Genomic DNA, 19,796 nt, shown 5'->3' on the forward strand with positions numbered 1-19,796 from the left:
ACCTCCATGTGCTGCCATGCACCCTGATGTGACGCTGCCAGAGGACCATACCAGCCAGCTGGGAGCTCAACAGCCCTTTCTTGAGAGCTGTAGTAACACACTGCTGACTAATGCACCTGCCCACACCGCACAGCACCAAGTGGCCACACTGAGGCTGGAGACAGCATCTGGCTCTGAATCCTCCCCAGCTGGGCCAGCAGCTGTCACAGGGCCACCCAGTTGGGACTCTGTGGATCTGCTGCCACCATCGCCCTGCTGACCAGCTCCACAGAGGCACTGATCTCTTGGGATGCGGAAATAGTGGAGCAAGGCCGTTGACACCTCTGAGGACCTGGCCCTGTCACACAGCACCTTGTGGAGCTCCTCAGCATGACTTTAGGTTAGGAGGTTTCCCAAGTGAGTTGTCACCTGGTCCTGTGGCCCAGAGGCGACACTCAGGCCAGGCCCATGTCCCCAAGCACTCATACCGAGGGAATCCTTCCCATGTGTGTTAGCTGACACATTTTGTCAACTTGGCTGAATCAGCTCCCAGCTCTCAGCATGGGGGCCTCGCCCTGCAGGTGGGCAAGGCCCAGGAATTAAGAAAGGCAGGAAGCTGCCCTGCCTGGTTTCCTGCCGCCCGCCCCGCTTCCGTGGAGAAGTCTCAGTCTTTGGAGGAGCTCTGATCTTCACTTTGGAGGAGCTCCAATTTTCACTGCCTCAGCCTCCCCAAGCACCGGGGCTTCAGGTGTGCACCACCTCACCCAGCTAGGGGTCATCTTCGATTGTGGAGTCTGGTCTTCGCAGTCAGTGCAGAAGGAAGAGAGAGGCTTGATGGACGCTGCTGCAGCTGCTGCTCCTCCTCTGCTCTTCATTGTTTTCTGCCGCATGAACTGCTGTTGTTTACCTTGGAGCCAGCAGAATATGGACTGAACCCTCCAGTAACTGTGAGCTAAATAAACCTTTCCTTCCTTCATTTTGAGTGTCGGGTATTTGTCCCAGCAACGAGTAAAAAGTAACTAAGACACCATGTGTTGGGGCACCATGCTTGCGCCCGGCCTTGTGTCATCCAAGCAGCACCACAACTGTCACTACAGATATGGGGTTGCAGGGAGTGCCATCTTTCCCTGGGCACCAGCGTGGAGGGAGGCCAAGGTCCCCCATGCAGGCTGCCCATGGGGAAGGGGTATTCTCTGCAATCGCCCAGGACTAGGGATTAAGCCCAGGGCCTCTACATTGAGCCACAGCCCTGGTCCTTTTTACTTTTCATTGTGAAATAGGTGCTTGCTGTGTAGCCCAAACTGGGCTTGAACTTGTTTGTGCTCCTCTGGCCTCAGCCTCCCCAAGCACTGGGGCTTCAGGTGTGCACCACCTCACCCAGCTAGGGGTCATCTTCGATTGTGGAGTTTGTCAGGGAAATGGTCAGACGGCCCAGGTAAAGGGCCAAAATGACCCTCATCCCCTCCACCCACTAGCCAGCTCTTCCTGCCTAACCCTCTAGGGTGAGGTGAGGCTCAGTCTCCTGGAGAAGGAGGAGGGACAGCGCTGGGGGAGGAGCCAGCCTGTGCCAACAGCACAGGGCCCTGTGTGGAGACAACGAGCCCCTCCACCCCAGCGAGCACATGCCCACCCCGGGCCTCTGCCCCCGCTGGTCCTGCTGCTCTCCCTCCCAGACCTTCCACATGGCTCATTCCCGCCTTCAGTCAGGTCTCCATCCAAAGCCTCATGGAGAGGCTCCCAGGCCCCATCCCAAGAGTCCCTCTCTGAGAGCACCGTTCCTCACTGACGACCACGACAACTGGCAGTGTTTTCTTCCAGCTATTTTCTCTTCTCCTTGTTTCTCAGGAGAGCAGGAAGACAAGAGACTTGACCTGTCCAGGTTAGTGTCCTGAATCCCAGTGCCCGATGCAGGGATGTTAGAGAGCGACTGCTCCAGAGCCGTTTGGGGAAGGGAAGAAGGAAAGGCTGAAGGGTGGAAACAAAGACCTGCCTGGGCCTCTTTCGTACGTTTTTCATAGCTACAGCATCGGCGGGGCCCAATAAAAGCCAGGAGGCCCTTATGCAGTGGCCACTGAGAATTTCAAGGTAGCTGCAGCATGGAGCTGGCCGTGGAGAAGTGCCACCACCATCCCCCTGTGCTGGGGAGCAGATGGAGGATGGCACATAAGTGGTTGAGGGCCACCATCTCAGGACAGGGACCTCCGCCTCCTGGGGTGGGCACATGTAACTCCACATCTCTGGCAATCTGGGGGACCAGGCCAGAGAAGGCCGCGGGAAACAATCCTGCCTCTCGCTCATTCCTCCAAGATGTCTTAAAAAGGTGTTGTCTCACAAATCCTTGAGGAATTCTGATGTCCTGGTGGGAGGCACAGAGGTAATCTGGGGGGCAGGTCTGGGGCCCTGGTTTGGGGAGAAGACCTCCAGGCCTGGTGGGTACCACATTTAGTTTTAGAAGCACCATCCTGAGGCAGAAAGAGGTTAAGGAAGAGGAGGAGGAGAAGGGAGGGCCCACCTTCCAGGCTTTCGGGGCTGGAGCTGAGACTTGGTGTAACCAAGGAAACAGTGAGGAAAAATGTCTCCCTCCAGCCCGCTTACCTCTGAGTTAAACATCAGCCCAGAACCAGGATGAGCAAGCGCACAAAGTGAAAAGGGAGCCAGGGAACCTCCTCGTACCAGGAAGTCTGCAGCAAGGCCCGGTGGTCTTCAGTAGCCCTTAGCAACCCCAGCCCCAGTCGCCGTGGCACTGGCTGTGCAGACAGACTCCCCTGTGGGCTTCGGGCAGCACCATGACAGATCCTAAAAGGGCCATAAAGGGGCGAAACTCCACCGTCATTGGAGGAGTGAGAGTTCAGTCCAAATCCTCAACCCCATCCCTAAACCTAAGGTTCAAAACTCAAAGCCTGTCCAAGCCTCTTCTCATGGGCCCCACCCACTTTGTACTGTTATCTTGTCTCCTCTTTCAAATGCAGCACTGGCCGTGCTGCTCCTTTTGTGTCCCTCTCAGTTCTTTGTTTAGGACCTTGAGAACACTGAGGAGAGCTCAGGCTGCTAGCCATGCTATGGACAAGCCCCTCGCAGGGCCTCAACCGTCCACACTGCTGCGGCCTCCTTACCCTGGGCCAGGCACACCCACTGCCTGGGGAAACAGGAAGGGGATTGAGCTTCGAGCCTACACGGTTCACCTTGGGGAGCCCTGGGCACCCCATACTCGCACTATGTGAGGAGGACCTCATGATGCCTTGAGGGCATCACTCAGAAGGCGAAGTCGAAGGCGCTGCCCAGAGCCTACACACCTTTCGCAGGAGGACCTTAAGCAGCAGACCACTACTGACATCAGCCCTTGTCCCTGGCTCAGGCCACCCCCCACACCTCTAGACCAGGCTCGTGGCCATTACTTGAACCCTGCTTTAAGGCAGAGTTTTTCAGTGCCAGCGGTCCAGCAGTATCACCAGAGTTTACTGCAGACGGCTGAGGAGGCCACAGCTAAGTCACCGTGGGGACCTCTTGGCCACTTCATTAGTTCACAGGCTGGGGACCTTCCTAGGAACCTGTACCCACACCAGCAAAGCCCGGCCGGACCTCAGGCCGGCTCTGCCTGGTGCTTGGTTCTGCTTCTGCCCAGCTGAGACTTCACGTTACATGGCCCACAAGCCACCTCTGACGCTAAATAGAAGGGCTGAAACCTGGCACGGTGGCACAAGCCTGTGCATAATCCCAGCCCTAGGAAGGCTGAGGCAGGAGGACTGTCAAGTGCCAGCCCAGCATTTTAACACAAATCATCGTGGAAGGGCCGTTAAAGCCTTGCACAGAGGCTGCGGGTGTGTGGTGCTGTGCTCTGGCCTAGAGCACCTGCCCTCCCCCTGCTCAGCAGGAGCACCCCTCCTCACCCTGCAAGGCCCAGCGGGGGGGTCTCCTCTGCGTGCAGCCTGCCCTGATTTCTGCAGCCCTGGCATTGGTTGTTCTACTCAGTCCTGAAGCCCTCATTTTGAGATGCAGCAATAAAGCCTAGAAAGGTGCTAGGATTTGCGCAGGCCACACAACAAGGTCGTGGGTGACAAAGGCTGCGCTAGTACCCAGAGGGGGTGGGTGGCCTGGCTTTCAGCCTGCGCTCTGCTACCAAAGGCGGTGACTCTAGCTTGCGCCCTCACGAGTCCGAGCCTCCTTTGCCCAAAACACACACACACAGTCCACACCCGCAGCCCTTGCTAGGTGCCTTGTGAGCTAACGTAGTCACATTTCACATAACCCTGGTTCCCCCCGGGACCAAGAGATGAGGCACCTCTCACTACTGTATGTTCCAGAGGGAACCTCAGGTCCCCAAGAAGTCAGGTCACTTCTTAGGTCCAGAGCCACAAATGCTGGGCTTGGACTCAGATCCAGTTCTGCAAGGGGTTGGGGGCCAGTCTGGAGGGTATTAACTCATTAGGCACCTGATAGCTGTGTGACCTCCTTCAAATTAACTGCCCTCTGTGTGGGTGTTTCCTCACCTGCACAAGCAGACCACTGAGAGCGTCTGACTGGTCAGGGTGGCAGAAGGATTACTAAATTAGTTATGTAAGCGTCAAAGCTGAGCCGAGATATGATGAGCACAATATAATACCGGCTATTGTGAAATAATAGAAGCATTTGTGAGTTTACAGAGTCTAGGCTCCTGGTCTCCCGAATGAGGTTAACCAATCCAGCAAGTGTCTGCGACAGCCAGGGTGGCCTGCCCGGATGCACCTGCAGCAACACAGGGCCCTCGCGATGACAGGGCCTTCACAGGGGCTGGCTCATCGTGTGGCTGACCTGTGTCTCCCTCCACACTCAGGTGTGGAAGCCTCAGCCACCAGGGGGGATGGGTTTGGAGGAGGACTCTTAGGGAGGTCAGACAGATGGGTCCTAAGCTGACAGAGACTGTGTCTTCTATGGTCCTGGGTATCAAATCCCGGGCCTTGCACTGGGCTACACTGCACTGCTTTCTTATTTTTGACTTCGAGACAGGGTCTCATCAACTCACTTGCATTGCTCAGGCTGGGCTCATGCCTGTGACCCTCCTGCCTGAGCTTCTCAGAGCACCGGGATTACAAGCACACACCACCATGCTAGGGCAGGACTGATGTCTTTATGAGACCCGTGGTGTGTGTGTGCATAGTGAGACCCTGTATCCAATAGATAAATGTAAATAATTTTAAAAGGTGCATGCAGCGTCGCTCACCCCACCTGCTGGCCCTCCAGCCACACCCTGCCGAGCACTGGTGGTCTTGCATGGTCCCACCGTCCTGTGAGCCTGCGCTGCTCTCATTCCCCATGTGTAGATGAGAAAGCAGAGGAGGCTCTGGGGCCGCACTGCGAGGAGAGCTGGAGTCGGAAGCTAGGCTGGGCTGGGAAGGCTACGGCTGGAGCTGGAAGGGGCAGGCCAGAGACCAGAGAGGAGCAAGCACCCCAGCCTTACCTCATCCAGGCCAGGCCAGCCCTGAGGCATGCACAAGTGACGCTGCTGAGTGGAGCAAGGACACCATGGGGGGGTCGCAGGGCCGGTTACCATTGCTCCTAACACACCTGCCAGTGCCATCCCATGGAGGACAGAAGAGGGCCAGGAGGAGCAGGTGCACAGGCCACACAGATGCCCAGAAAGAGGCCTGCCTGGCATCTCATGCCCGCATAGCCTGGGTGCCCAGCCCAGGGTCCACCTACACCCACTCTCACTCTGCACTCTGACAGGTGCATCCCTGGCCTGTGTGCCCAGCCCAGTGCACAAGTTCAGGGCCCTGTTCCCACCCAGGGGAGGGCGCACTGCCATTGGCCTCTGACACCTTCCACTCACTCTTCACATTGCATGAACAGCTCCCTATAGAAGGCCAGGAGTCTCTGGAAGGGCTCAAAAGCCTGGCCCCTGCTGAGAGGAGTAGAATGAGGGGTGAAGGCCTGGAAGGGGTACTTATTAACTCTATTTGTTCACTGCTTCTGGCCCAGATGTCTGCATGCAGACCTGCATGGGTGGTCACCCCTTCAGCAGGGCTTCCGCTCACTCCATCCTCACTGATGCAGGTAGGGAGTGAGGGGGGAGGGTCCATTCTACTGTTTCTGCAGCAGTGGGCATAAGTAAAGCTTCACACCTGTAACTGCAGCACTCTGGGATGCTGGGGCAGGAGGATTGCAAGACTGTCTCAAAATATAAAAGGGCTGGGGACATAGCTCAGTGCAAAGGCCCTGGGTTCAACCCCCAGTATCACAAAATAGAATAAAACAGGGTAAAGTAAAATGCAGCCCAACACCACGCTGAGGACACAGGAGCCATAGCTGCAGCCATGAATGAACTCAGTGAGCAGAGGCTGAGCGCACAGCGCAGGTGGGTTGAGCTGACGCTGAACTGTGGACTCTGTGGCGGGACAGGAAGAGAGAGGGAGGGAGAGAGTTGGTAGCAGGCCAAAGGCTTGTGGTTGACCAAAACCAAGCCAGGGACAGACCTTCAAAAGTGCACGGCCACAGCTGCCAGGAGGGAGCAGCATCCTAAGCTGCGGTTTCCCCAGCACAGTGATCTCTCCTCAGATGAATGCTGAGCCGCACCTCCAATGTGTACCATGGCGGTGTGGCAGAGGCGGGGGCTGCAAGGCTGTACTGCATGCACAGAAAGGACCATTCCCCCTCCTCCTCCCTCAGGGGCCTCATGCAGGGCAGAAAGACCCTGAGGGGGTTGGAAAATCCTCCCAGGAGTTGTGCTGGGGGAACCTTCCCAGAAAGAGGTTATTCAGGGTCACTTGATACTGGGGTGCCCAACAGTGGGGTAGTACTAGGGAGTGCAGCTGCCCAAGAAGCCAGATGACACCTACAACACTGTCAACATGTAGTGTGCATGTGTGAAAGGCAGAGCCACTAAAAATCAGGTGCCTTATAAGGAGGTCAACCAGGGCACCATCAACCACAGGAAGCCCCCCTCCCACCATGGTACCTACAGGCAATGCCCGACACTTGGCTTGCCCAGGACCTCTTCTGAAAGTAGCACCTGGGTTGCCCTGTCAGGGAACCTCCCTTGGCATATACTCCCCATTGACTTCCCTGCCATAGAACACCCTTCCAGCCTGACTTTGCCCAACCGATCAGCACATTCTATCCTCTAGCTTATAGGGATTGGTCAGAAAGTCACGTGATCCACACCCTAGCCAATGCACTTCAATCTAGGAATTCAGACTTTCTAGGAAAAGCAGCTCACCTTCTGCTTGAAGCTGCATTTGAGATGAGCATGTCTAACTGCTGCTGGGTACCAAGTGGGAACACCTGCCAGGGACTGACGCCCTCAGGGAGGCAAGCAGGGGACAGGTGTGGTAAGGCATGCTTCTTAGGGCGATTTCTTGAGCTCTGCCTTGACGCCAGTAAATAAGCCCCCAAGTGCCAATTTATCAGACACCCATAGAAAGTGAACCCTTTGCCTGTCTTGCTTAGCGTGGTTTGGGCTGAGTGTGGGTTCCCAGGCCATGCAGCATCTGACTTCTGCCCGACCCTGGCCAGGCCTTTCCCAGGCCTCTGATCATCCCTGATTCTTGCTACTGGGGGCAGCAGTTCCACCTTTCCTACTGGGACCCATGAGACCCCCAGGCTTCACTGCCTTCTGGACTTTCAGGGGGTAATTTGCAGACCAGTGAGATTCCCTACACAGGGACACAGACCCCAGACAGTGTGCTAGGGTCCTGCAATCCAGCCACTCCTGAGCCTGCTGCAGGAAGGGCCACCCAGGGATGGGGCCATAGTCACAGGGACACCTGCCACAGAGGAGCTGTGGGGTATGGCAGTGCCAACCAGGAAGAGGGTCACAAAGAGTTCCTGAGTCTCCCACCCACCATATCCACGCTACGATGGGGACTGTATCACACTCCTTCATAGAAGGACCGAAGTCCACAAAAGTGACAGCACCACTTGCTGAGGAGGATGACAAGCAACAGGAATGTTCAGGCCAGGACATGCAGGGTGCTGTGGAAGGTACTTTGGAAGTGGAAAACTTAAGTCCACATGAGAACCTGCACAGGAACCTGCGCGGCAGCTCTAGTCATCACTAGCAAACCTGGAAACAACTAAGATGCCCTTCTGTGAGATAATCAATCAAGTGTGGCACATCTGATAGACTATTACTCAGCAGTGAAGCCACAGGAAGACTTGGAGGCCCCTGTAATGCTCCTGCTCAGTGAAGAAGCCTGTTTTTGTGGCTGCCCACTGCACAACTCCAGTCATGTGACATTCTGGGAAAGGCGAAACTATAATGGCAGTAAATAGATTGTGCCAGAGAGAAGGCAGGAAGAACTGAAAAAAATCAGGGATGGGCTTCCTGATTTTTTTCAGAGGCCACCTTCCCCATCTTCTGAGGCAACAACTATAACTGGGCAGGTGGCCACCAGCAGAAGACTACAGTTCCTAGCCTCCCTTGTGGCTAGGGGCCCCTCATGGCTACCTTCTAATGACATGAACGGATGAAAGCTGTATGTCCTCCTAGGTGGGAGCAGCGTCTATCTCCTGAGGGGGCCAGAACAGACATGCCAAGAGGGCCAAGGGATCATGTACACCAGGGATGGCTGAGCCCCAAGACAGAAGGCCCTGGGCCCTGGTATTTGTTATAAAAGAACTGCCTTGGCTGAGAATTTCTCTTAGAAGAAGCTGTATCTCTGTTGCTGAAGGAGCCATTGTTGGGGTTGTGCCACACGCGAGCAACCTCTTACAGGGACAAATGCAGGTGCCCACAGGATTGCTCTAAGGGTTCCTCATAATGTAGGTAAAGCACCTTCCCCCATTCGTTCACTCATCCATTGTGACTAACGGGCCAGATTCCTATGCTGGGATGGAGGGATCCAACTGAGACAAAGAAGATTCTTGCCCTTGTGGCATCCACAGGTGCATGCAGGGGAAACCAGCCATCAATGCAAAAAGCAACACACGAGGGGCCATCCCAAGTGCAGGAATGCTACTGGCAACAGCTGCTGCTTACTGGGCTACTGACTCACCACGCCATCCTGGTCTAGGCTCCTTCCATGTATTACTGCGCCTGATCTTTCCCACAACCCGAGCAGTAGGTGCTCCTGCCCATCATTGGACCAGTGAAGAAGCTGAGACACGCGGAGGCTGACAACCCTTGCCTGCCCACACAGCCAGCAATTGGCGATTCTGGCATTTGCATCCTGGTATGTCAGACTTTAAAGCCTTGGCCATTGGGTCTTTCCCTTTCAAGCAGGGTTGTGATTTGGAAGGGAGGGATGCCGTGTGGATAGTTATGCTTAGCAATGACTGTGGTCTCAACACAATTAGCAGAAACCCCTGTACCGAGCAAGCTCAGATCCTCTTACCTGGGCAGTGGTGTTGGAAAGTCCACCCAAGAGTATGGCTGTGCTTCTAGACTGAGTTCAAGAGGCTCACGCTGCAGCGACCAAAGGGTCTGAAACACTGGCTCCTGCAGGCACAGGAGGTCCAAGGGGCGCCCACCTGTCGGAAGGCACAGAAAGAAGGGCTGTGAGTGCCCAGGAGAGGGACCCCATCGACCCAGTCTGCTGGCCTCCCCTTCCTGTGTGCAGTGCTCTCTCCATGCCCTGCTGGAAGACGAATGATGCAGCAGCCAGGGGTCTGCGCAGGCCGGGGACCCAACCCCAGGCTGGGTGGAGCCAGCCCTGGAGCACCAGGCCTCCCAGCTGGGTGCATGCCACATGCTGCCGCCGGCAAAATGCCCTTTGGAAGTGGGCGAGGAGCTCGGTAGATGCCTCATGATGGGCTTTGATGGAAAATGTGACGTCCCATGTCCGAGTGGATGGGAGGAAATGCCGCATCCTCGATCTACTGGAGGAAAGGTCCATCCCTGCCTGTGGCAGTGCGTTCCTGGGCTGCTCCAGCCAGAGGGACCAGTCATTTTGCTTTTCAGTCTTTACAACTCTCCCAGAGTACTGGCATTATAGGTGTGTACCCCATGCCTGGCTCTTTTTACCAAAGAGGGCACTGATACCCAGAGAGGGGTAGTGACTTGGCCCAAGTCATGTAGCAAGTTGGTGGCAGAGCACAGCCGGTACTTCCGGTCTCTCCAGACCTGTCGGTCTGGGCATGCCTTCTTCACAGCCAGACAGACAGCCCCTGGGGCGGTCTGAGCACACAGCAGATGCTGGCTGCTGTGTTCTGTGAGGAGTGCACATCCCCTGTACCCATTCCGGGTCCCGAGCAGAGATGCTCTCTGGCTGCAGTTGAGCCTGGACAATTGGTGTGTTCATGCGTACATACGTGTGTGCATGCGTGCGTGCATGTGTGGCGTGTTGGGTGGCTGGGAGTGTGGACTTAGACGGGGGAACCCCGGGCACAAGCAAGGCTCGTCTCTTCCCAGAAGCGCTGCCCCGGATAAGCCAGAGGTCTTCTAGGGTGCCAGTCTCTTCTGTACAACAAGACTAAGCATCTTTGCCCCAAAGTCTGCCAGGAGATAAAGTGGCACGAAGGCACGAAGCCCACAGAAGTTTTTGGCACTTAGTGATTGCTCCAAAATGTTAGGAAGAGGACAGGCAGATTGTGCGTGTGCGTGCGCATCTATGTGCGCATGTGCCCACGCGCGCATGCGTGCTTGCAGTAGCTGAAGCGAGCCCTGGATTGGGAGTTGCCCCGTCCCTGCAAAAAAGCCTCCAGACACAGAATTTCAGCGGCTGCAGCTCCTCATCTCCCCTGCTCACCTCTGCCCTCTCACAGACGATCTAGGGCCCAACCTGCCTGCAGGACCCCCACCCCAGCCGCCAAAGGCCATGCCGGCCAGAGAGATGCAAATGTCATCCCTGCTTTGCAAGCTGTGGAGCTAATGTCACATCAGCCAGAAGGCAGCTAGTGTGCAATAACTGGGGTGTGTGGGGGCACCCCAGCTTTTCCCGAGGGGATAGAAAAGAGATAAACAGCTTTCGGAAAGAGGTGACAAGGGAGAGGAGATCGTTTTAGCAGCAAGATGTGCAGCTGTGCCGGCCTCTCCGGGCCTCTTCCCCAGCGTCTCTCCAGCTCTCTACACCCCCAGTTTCCTCATCTGTGACAGGGGGCACTGGGCCAGCTCAGCCTCTGCAGCCTCTTGGGGTCCACTGTGAAGCCTGAGAGACCCAAGAAGGATCCTGCACTCCAGCCTTCCTGACAGCAGCAGCTGGGAGGCTTCATGGAGGGATGGGGAGGGGTGTGGAGGGAGAGCAGGCTGCTGCACACAGGTGCAGGGCAGGTGGCTGAGGCCCTGGATCTGAACCCGTATTAGATATAATGGATAAACTCCTCATCAGTGTGGAATGCTGCCTGAAACCTTCCTCCCTCCCTCCCTCTCCCCTTTCTTTCACGTGGATGATTGAACCTATGATGTTCTTTACTGATTAACTGATTAAGAGTCTGGGACTGGGGAGATAGCTCAGTGATCTAAGTGCCTGCCTGGCAAGCACAAGGACGCAGGTTCAATCCCTGGTACCACATGCTATGCCAGCTCCCCAAACCGGGTGTGGTGGCACATGCCTGTAATCCTAGTGCTGGGGAGGCTAAGACAGGAGGCTTACTTATGAGTCTGAGCTGCACAGCAAGACTCTATACCACATAAATAAATGATTTTAAAACATTAAAAAGCAAAAGTCCAAGTTGGTAAGTTGCCCAGGCTGAGCTTTGAACCTTCCTGCTTCAGCTTTTCAGACCTGGGATGGCAGGCATGTGCTGCATCAGACTGACCAGGAATTGAACTCGGGACCTTGCACTTGCCAGGCAGGTGTTTATGCTGCTGAGCTATCTCCCCAACCCTGGCTTGACACTGTTTAAAACAAAATAAGCTACAGAGGTGTGTGTATGTGTTCGGTCCTAAGCCCCCAAATGTGTTGCTGGACCCAGAAATGGCAGGTGGGGAGGACGTGGCAGAGGGGGAGGTGGAGCTGCCCGTGGCAGTCACAGTTCTGGGTCATCCCACAGCAGCCCAGGAAGCCCAAAACTGTGGCCTGGCCCCGGGGTCACCTCTGCCCGAGGCCCAGGCTGACAGCGGCAGGCACAGTGGCTGGGCCTGGCCTGGTTCTCAGTTCCCCTTCTCTGCAGTCCCTCAGGACACCTGCCCAGCAGAGGACCCTGGAGCAAGGGTGAGCTCAGTGAGCAGACACCTGCCTTCCCATCCTGCTTGGAACCAGCCGTGGGGTCAGGGCAGAACTCAGATCTGCATGCCTGTGTGACCTCAGCTGCCACGCTGACCGCTGGATAAACCAGGGAGCCTTGGCAGAGAACCCAACCAGTGCCTTTCATAGTTCTGCCCCCTGCCTCGGTTTCCCCACTGCATGTGCATGTGGTGTACTGGAGACTGAACCCAGGTCCTTCATGATAGGCTTTTTCAGGCGCCAGCACAGCAGAGAAACAGGCAGAAGAAAAAAGGGAAAGGGGCTTTATTATCTTTGATGACACGGAGAGAACCTGGGGAAGGTAAGGGATTCTCTGGAGTTCAGCAAAGGGAGGCTGAGGCTTTTATAGCCTTCTTCCAGGGTGGAGTCTGAAGGGGATGTCAAGAAGTACGTGAGGAGCTGATTGGGGTCTTTTCTGAGGTGGCAAAAAGTGTAAAAAAAAATTACACCCTGGACTGAGTTAAAAAAGAAAAAAAAAAAGGTGGGGAGAGGTGGTCTTAGAAAAGATAGGCTTTTGTTTTAAGGGCTTCAGCCATATTAGATGACCACCATAATACTTCAGCAATTTATACGAGGGTAAAACCTATCACTTCACACTGAGTACGTCTCCAGCCCTTGTTGAGACAGGGTCTTGCTGAGCTGTTAGACGGCCCAGGTAGGGCAGAACTTGCATCTTCCTGCCTCCCCGAGCCGGGATTGCAGGTGGCCCATCACACCGGGCTTCAGTTTCCCTGTCTACAAAACAGAGGCTCTTCAAGCTCCAGCAGGGTGTCGCAGAGCCCATGGGGCTGCCTTCCTCCATGTGGCCCTGTACCCCCACAGCTGACTTCAATGGCCAGTGCCAGGAGGGCCTCTGGGCAGTGAGCGGTAGGGAAGGGATCCAGGGCAGGCTAGTGTGGGTGGCAGGAGAGAGGACAGCAGCTTTACGCATGGGAAGGGAAGTTACTGGGGAGGGAGAGGAGGAGTGAAGACTGCTGGTAGCAGACAACTGAGGCATAGTCTTTCCCCAAAGTCAACCGAGGAGATAAGAGGCCTGGGCCCTGGACTCCTGGGGGCCACCAGCATTCCTCAGTCCGGAGCATTAGCTGAGTGCCTGCTGCGTACCTGGGCCTCATGGGGCAACCTAGATCTCAGGATGAGGGTAGGGCTCGTTACCTGTGAGCTCAGAGAAGAGAGGGGCCCAGGGAAGGCTGCCCAGATGAAGGGGCAGACCTGAGCATGGGGGATGGGAGGGCGCACCGTGGACAGAGAGGCAGGAGAGCCACGTGGGAGGCGAGTGCCCAAGGCCCGAGGCCAAGGCTGTCTGCTGTGGCAGAGGGGCACACGGGACAGGAAGGGAAGAAGGCACGGGCTGATGGCTTACGGCCACGGATGCCAGGCTAAGGATGACGGGCTTTATCCAGGGGAGGCAAAGGGCTGCCGCAGAGCGTCATAGAGCAGAGGTATGCTTCGGGAGGCCACAGAAACCAGGCAAGAGCAAAGGCACGATGACTAGATGGGGGGGGGGGGGTGATGGCTGAACGGGGGCACGCTGGGTTTGTATTCCAGTCTCGCCACTGCCACCAACTGTGTGGCCTCTTCTCTGGCCTTGGCTTCCCCTCTGTGGAGTGGAAAAAATGGGAGCTGCCTCCGGGGGAGGCGGCGTCCAAGCAAGTCCCATCTGAGAAGCCCTTGGGATACAGTGAGTGTCTCAGCCTTGCTTGCAAAAATGGACTTTTGGTTTTATTAACCAGTGATGTCCTTCTTGAAGTTCAAGGTCACATAACGGGCTAGGACTAGGATGAGCCGTGCGGGCTCCAGGCCCCAGGAGAAGGAAGTTACGAGCAAATAAACCTGGAACAGCTCAGGGAAGAGTCTTGATTTTAAAATATTGTGAAAGAAGACTGCTTTATGACTTCTGCACCGTGTGCTTATTAAACCCAGCTATAAATGTGAGCTAATAAGTAAAACGAGTTAAGCTAATGAAAAAAAACCAACCTTCAGCCTAGATCCATATTACCTAATGGCAGCCCATAAACATAAACATAAAATTTTAAAATACAAGGATGAATTGCCGGGCCCAGAAGCTCCAAGAACCTGCAATTTCTCTGTCTGAAAAATAAACGCGATTGATTTTAGCGGGCTGCTTGTGCTCACGAGTACGTCTTCGGGAAGTCATAAAGGAAGGGATTATTTCCAACTGTTTACTCACTGAGGATTGTAGGTATTGAATTTAAACTGTCTCCGATTCCTAATTAGTGCAAACCAAATTAGAATCCAAGTACAGCAGGACTGGAAAGGCCCTTTGAGGCCTTCATGCTAGTTTTTCTTTGTTTTACAGACCAAAAGCAACTTGTCTACGCTCACCCAGCGACCCTGATCCCTGCAGCCTCCCAGCCCAGGCTTTTGAAGTTGCCTTGCCTCGTGGAGGTAGACAGCAAGGACGTGCCCCAACCACTAGGGAAAATAAGCGGCCTGGGAAAGGACATAAAGCCAGGGGCAAGCCGGAGGATGCATGCAGGGCGGCAGACAGGCCCTGAGACCGGATAGAGGGCCTGATGGGTATGGAGTGGAGGTTCAGGTCCTGCAGCTTGGCCAAGCAGCCTGGCCAGGAAGGAGACACCGAGGGACACGAAGGACACACCTGGGGGCCCACGGCCTGACCCAGGGGCTGCAGGGCTCCCTGGACTCTCTTATGCCCTCAGCCCCAAAGGCCACTCTCTATGGAAAGCTGGGCTCAGTTGTTTTTGGCTTCATCTCACACACACACCTCTGCACACTCATGTGTACACATGAGCGCGCACATGCGCACACACACACATGCACACTGATAAGCATGAAACCAAGGGGCTTCACGTGGAGTCCACACATGCACATGTGCACACACGTGTATGTGTGTGCGCATCAGTTAAGCTCCAGGCTGCACATGACGGTGAAGCAGATGTTTAATTACTACCTGAGCATAATTAATCAACACAATCAATACACAACCCACATTACACAATTACTCTGCAATTACTACTCCAAATGAACTACTTTCTGCTGAGGTGTGCTGGCTGCCAGGCCTTGCTGAAGGACAGGGTAACAGGCAGGCACTGTCCTTCCTCTCTTCCCTGCTCTCCTGCCCCACCTTCCCCGGTCTTTTGGGTCTGGTTCTTGCCATACAGCAGGCAGCACCTCTGCCCCCCGGCCACCCAGAGACAAAGGTGGCTGCACTTTGTCTGACCAATTACCAGCCAGTGATCCGTGCCTCAGTTTCCTCCATGTAAGACGAGGATAACAGCAATGATCTGAAGTGACTTTTGACTGAATGCAATGAAACGCAGAAAGCAACCTGCTTGGTGCCTGGCACAGGAAGGTCTCAGTGCAGTCCACACAACTATTATTTCGGGCTGGCCAAATAGTTCAGCAGATTAAAGCACCTGTAAGCAGGCAAAGGGGGTTGGGGGTTCAATCCCTGGGCCTGTCATGCCAGCCCCACCCCCGGGGCATACTGAGTCAGCAATTAAGACTGGACTTCGTGGAACATGCCTGCAATCCCAGCTCTTGCGAGGCTGTAAACAGGCAGATCACCATGAGCCCAATCTAGTAGTGAGACCCTGCAGACCCTTCCCTAACATAAAAAAAAACCCTATTATTTCCCCAGAAATGGCCTAGTTGGAAGTCCTTCCGATCTCCACACTTGAGGGCTTTGCTTCCACTCTCCCTTAACTGCCACCTGCATGACCCTACCCCACCATCCTCCCTTACCCACTGTGGCTTCCAGAGTCTCCCCACAGCCCCAATTTCCCCTCTCCCAGGCAGACACAGAGCTTCAGGAGCAGAATCCAGACGGTGCCCCTCTCCTGCTCAACAGCCCTCCGCAGCTCCCACCTTCTGTGCATCAAGTCCCTCCCACACCTGAGCACAGGCCCTGGAAGATCGATGAGGTCCAAGCCCAACCTTTGTCTTTTCCGTCTCAGATAGCACAGGGAGCCGACCTCTGGATAAAGCCATGAATTCCAGGCAGAAGGGACATCTTGGGAGATTTTGGACACACTCATGCCCTCCAAGGGTGAAGCGCAGAGCATCTTTATAAGCCAGGGGTCTCTGCAGGACCCACCTGAGATGGGAGTATGTGTGTTCTACTGTCCCTGCTCATTTCCAGGCCCCCTGGGTTCCCTCTCTGTCCCCCAAGCCAGCTGCATGGAGCAGCAGGATGGGCGAAAGCCTCACCTCGGGCCGGTGCACATCGGCCCAAGAGACCAGGACTGCTGCATGAGCTCAGCGCAGATGCACAACTAAGGCAAATCAAGAGGACCTACACCAGGGCACTGAGTCCGCATTCACTCTCAGCTACCCAAGCAGCAAGCAGCACAAGTCATTTCCTTCACTCCTCAACCAATGAGGGGTGTTTCCTGAGCTCTGACGTCATAGCACCCAGTCTGGTCCCCACCTCTAACTTTGCTGTGGGGCTGTGGATAGATGCCTTAGCTCTCTGAGCCTCAGTTATAAAACACGGATAAACAGATGTTACAGATGGTGGTGTATGACCACATGGAACATGCTTTGTTCAGCACTGCTTGATTTGATTTTTTTTTTTAAAGACAGGGTCTTGATAGGTAGTTAAAATCCCTGTACTCACTCTATAGTACAGGTTGTCTTCAAACTCACAGCAATCCTTGTGCTTCAGACTCTTGAGTATTGGGATTACAGGTATACTATGACACCTGGCTTCACAGGGTTGTTTGTTTGTTTGTTTTGAGACAAGTTACTACTATGCAGCTCACACTGGCCTTGAACTTGCAATAGTCCTCCTGCCTCAGCCTCGCAAGTGCTGGATTATAGGTGTGCATCACCATGCCCGGGGCATAGGTTTATTAATAAGGTCCTAGCTGGATGGTAAGAGAAGCCCTACTGAAGTAGCCACATGTGCAGAGTGACGTGCATCTGCTCACAGCCCACACATTCACGCATTCATGCATGCACTTACGGAAGGCCAGCTGCCTGTGCTGGTGAATTGGGCCTCGAGGAAGGCCAAAGGGATCCTGGCACCGCAGTGAAGCCGAGTTCAGAGGCAGTGGCTCGGTGGATGTAGGAGCTCCAGGACCTCCGGACGCCTGCCACACTGGTGTTAGATGAAAGGACCCTGCCCTGCCTGGCCCTCAGGGAAGCAGAAGCTGAGCACTCTGGGTCAGCTGTGGCAGGATGCTGCCTCCTGGCCGGACTTCTCGTCCCTCCCTCTGGCCCACAGCTCGGGGTGTGGATGATGAAGGGCCCAGGGAAGGAAGGCTTCCTTCCTTCCTCACACTACATGCTCACATTCCCACATACGTGCACCCATGCACACACGCACGTGTGCCCCATGCACGGCCTGGCTTTCTCCTTGGTCTGGGTCATCTTTCATCCTGGGCTCTGTTCCTTCCAATGCCTCCTTCCCTTCCCCTCAGCCCTCTAAGAGGACTCAGGCCCCTTCTTCTTCTCTTCCTCCTTCTTCTTGTTCTTTTTCTTCTTCCAAACAAATGCTCACTATGTAGCCCAGGTTGACCACAGCTTCACTGGTAGAATGGGGACAGCCCTGCTTCTTATCTGTGGAGCTGAAAGTACAGCCAGGAGATTGCCCAGGACAGGGTACAGTGACCCCAGGAGAGGGAAGCCACGACCAGCGTCACAATCACACCTCTGCCCCACCACCAAGGGGCTCTTCTGAGGAATCCCAGACACCGTGCACACCAGAGCCACCTTGGGGCCTTGGAAGTGTCCTCCTGCACACTGGTCCTCATGAGTGGTGACAGCGCTTGCAGGCTCCAGGAGCCCCCCATATCTGGGGTGCTGGGGAAGGAGCTGGCTTAACCCAATGGGCCTGACTCACCTGATGGGCTGCAGTTTTTCAGCAGGACACACTCACAGGTCACAGGCCAAGTAACAACGCAAATGAGTGTATCACTCCCTGAGGGGACAACTTCCCCAAGGCATCCTGGACCAGGAGTTTTCCATTCCCACAGGAAAGGGCCAAGGACAATGGTCCTCCTTGTGGCCCTGGGGACAGGGTTACCAGGGGTCATGGGCCTTGTCCTCATGCAGCCTGGGGACTCGGTTACTAGGGGTCAGAGGCAATGTTCTCCTGGGGCCCAGGGACAGTTACTAGGGGCACTGGGCCTCTCCCTTCTGGGCCATAGTGTAGGGTTTATTAGGCACACTAAGTAGATCTCCACCTTTTAGGAGAGGCTGGGCGCTGGAGCCCTGGCTGCAAACTCTGGGAGGGAGCAGAAGCCCAGCCCCTTGGCTCTGCAGAGCACTGACTGGGGACCAGGTCCCAGCCTGAGGGGCCCTTCCTGGCCCTGAGCCTGTGGCCTCCTCTGTGACTCAGAGATAATGAGCCCAGCACCTCCAAGGGCCACTTGTGTAGGTGGAAGGACAGTTCCGAGCAAGGCAACGAGCTCGGGCCTGCACAGAAGTCAGGGCTCTGGCCAACACACAGATCCGGCAGGCACGGATTCTTCTGACTCTCCCCATTTCTTGAGGTGGTGACCATGACCGCGGAAGACCTGGGAGGTCTGTGAGAGCCCCTGCATCCCCACACTATGCTCTGCTTCCCCCAGGACACCTGTGTTTCGGAGGAGAAGCACCCAGTGACACAGACGTCCCTCCCTGAAGTCCTCCTTCAACCGTGTCTTTATTTGCACTGTGCTAACTGCCTTGATGTCCGGCACTAATTCAAAACAGTTCTCTTTCACAGTCATTTAGACTCTGGGGAAGAGCCAGACAGTGCCCTGTGCGTAAGGACCCTGTCACGTTTTGACGTGAAGCCTGCCTTTCTGTTGGACAGCGCATGGCAGCAGTATCACCACAATTTTGATCACTCCTCACAAAGCAGCGTCTCTCCTGATTCTGCTGCCCCCACCTCCACCCGCTTATTGCTTATGCATCACTCGGTGCATTCGGAGCTGCTTTCTGCTCTGCCTATCTCCATGTGGCAGGAGTGTACTCCCTGCACGCAGCCACCACTCCACCTGTGGCACATGCACAACTAATACTTGTGCCATTTTCAGTCCTGCTGGGCACCACTGCAGAGACCCTGTTGCCTCTGCAAGCCCAGTTACAGCACCAGACTCCCTGTAGCTGTGTGCCGTGCAATTCTCACTGCATCTCTTACAGACAAATTTCATGTGGGAAACTGAGGCTCAGAATAGAAAGAGAGATGCATGTGGTATCTGGGGGAACCAGGAGCTCTGAGCTTGGAGGCCGTGGGCTCTGTGTCACCACGTGGCTGAAGCACATGGGTGTGTGGTCTAATCTCTCCAGGCTGCACCTTCCCACTTACAAGATGGAGCAGAGCTCCCTGAGCAGGCTGCAGGCTGCTGCAGGATCCAGCGGAGGAACTGCCAGGGCGTGCCGGGCAGCTTGGGCCAGGCCCAGGTTGAAACAGAAGCATGGCCTGGGGTTGCTTTGCTTACCAGGCTTGCAATCCTCCCCTCCTGGGGACAGCCAAGGAGGGGAAGGAGGGCACCTTCTGGAGCCAGCCTGCCCTGAATAGGAGCCCTGGTCTAGCCCTGCTCACTTGGGGTGCCCTGGAGCGTGTGTGCATGTACACACCCACACACACACACACACACACCCTCTCTCCTTTGAACTTCAGTTTTCTTCTTTGCAAAACGAGAGCAATTCCTCACCCCAGGGCTGTAGGTGTATGAAGGGGATCACCCCCAACAAGAGCTTCAGCCTCTGCAAAGTCCCGTGCAAGACTTTTGATGTCTCGCA

The 19,796-nt window shown here is 55.3% G+C and overlaps 1 protein-coding gene across 4 annotated transcripts in view; it reads right to left on the minus strand.

Annotated features, from left to right (window-relative positions):
* Tspan18 (tetraspanin 18) overlaps positions 1 to 19,796 on the minus strand; it is a 124,908-nt gene that overhangs the window by 24,197 nt on the left and 80,915 nt on the right. For 3 of the 4 annotated variants that reach the window (XM_023710609.1, XM_023710608.1, XM_023710610.1), the window contains one exon: positions 9,288 to 9,423. The exons of the other annotated variant lie outside the window; for it this stretch is intronic. The gene's annotated coding sequence lies outside the window, so the exon portion shown is untranslated. The remainder of the gene's footprint in view (positions 1 to 9,287; positions 9,424 to 19,796) is intronic. 4 annotated transcript variants of the gene reach the window in all.

This window comes from Octodon degus, unplaced genomic scaffold (genome assembly GCF_000260255.1).
Source record: "Octodon degus isolate 3935 unplaced genomic scaffold, OctDeg1.0 scaffold00018, whole genome shotgun sequence".
NCBI lineage: Eukaryota > Metazoa > Chordata > Mammalia > Rodentia > Octodontidae > Octodon > Octodon degus.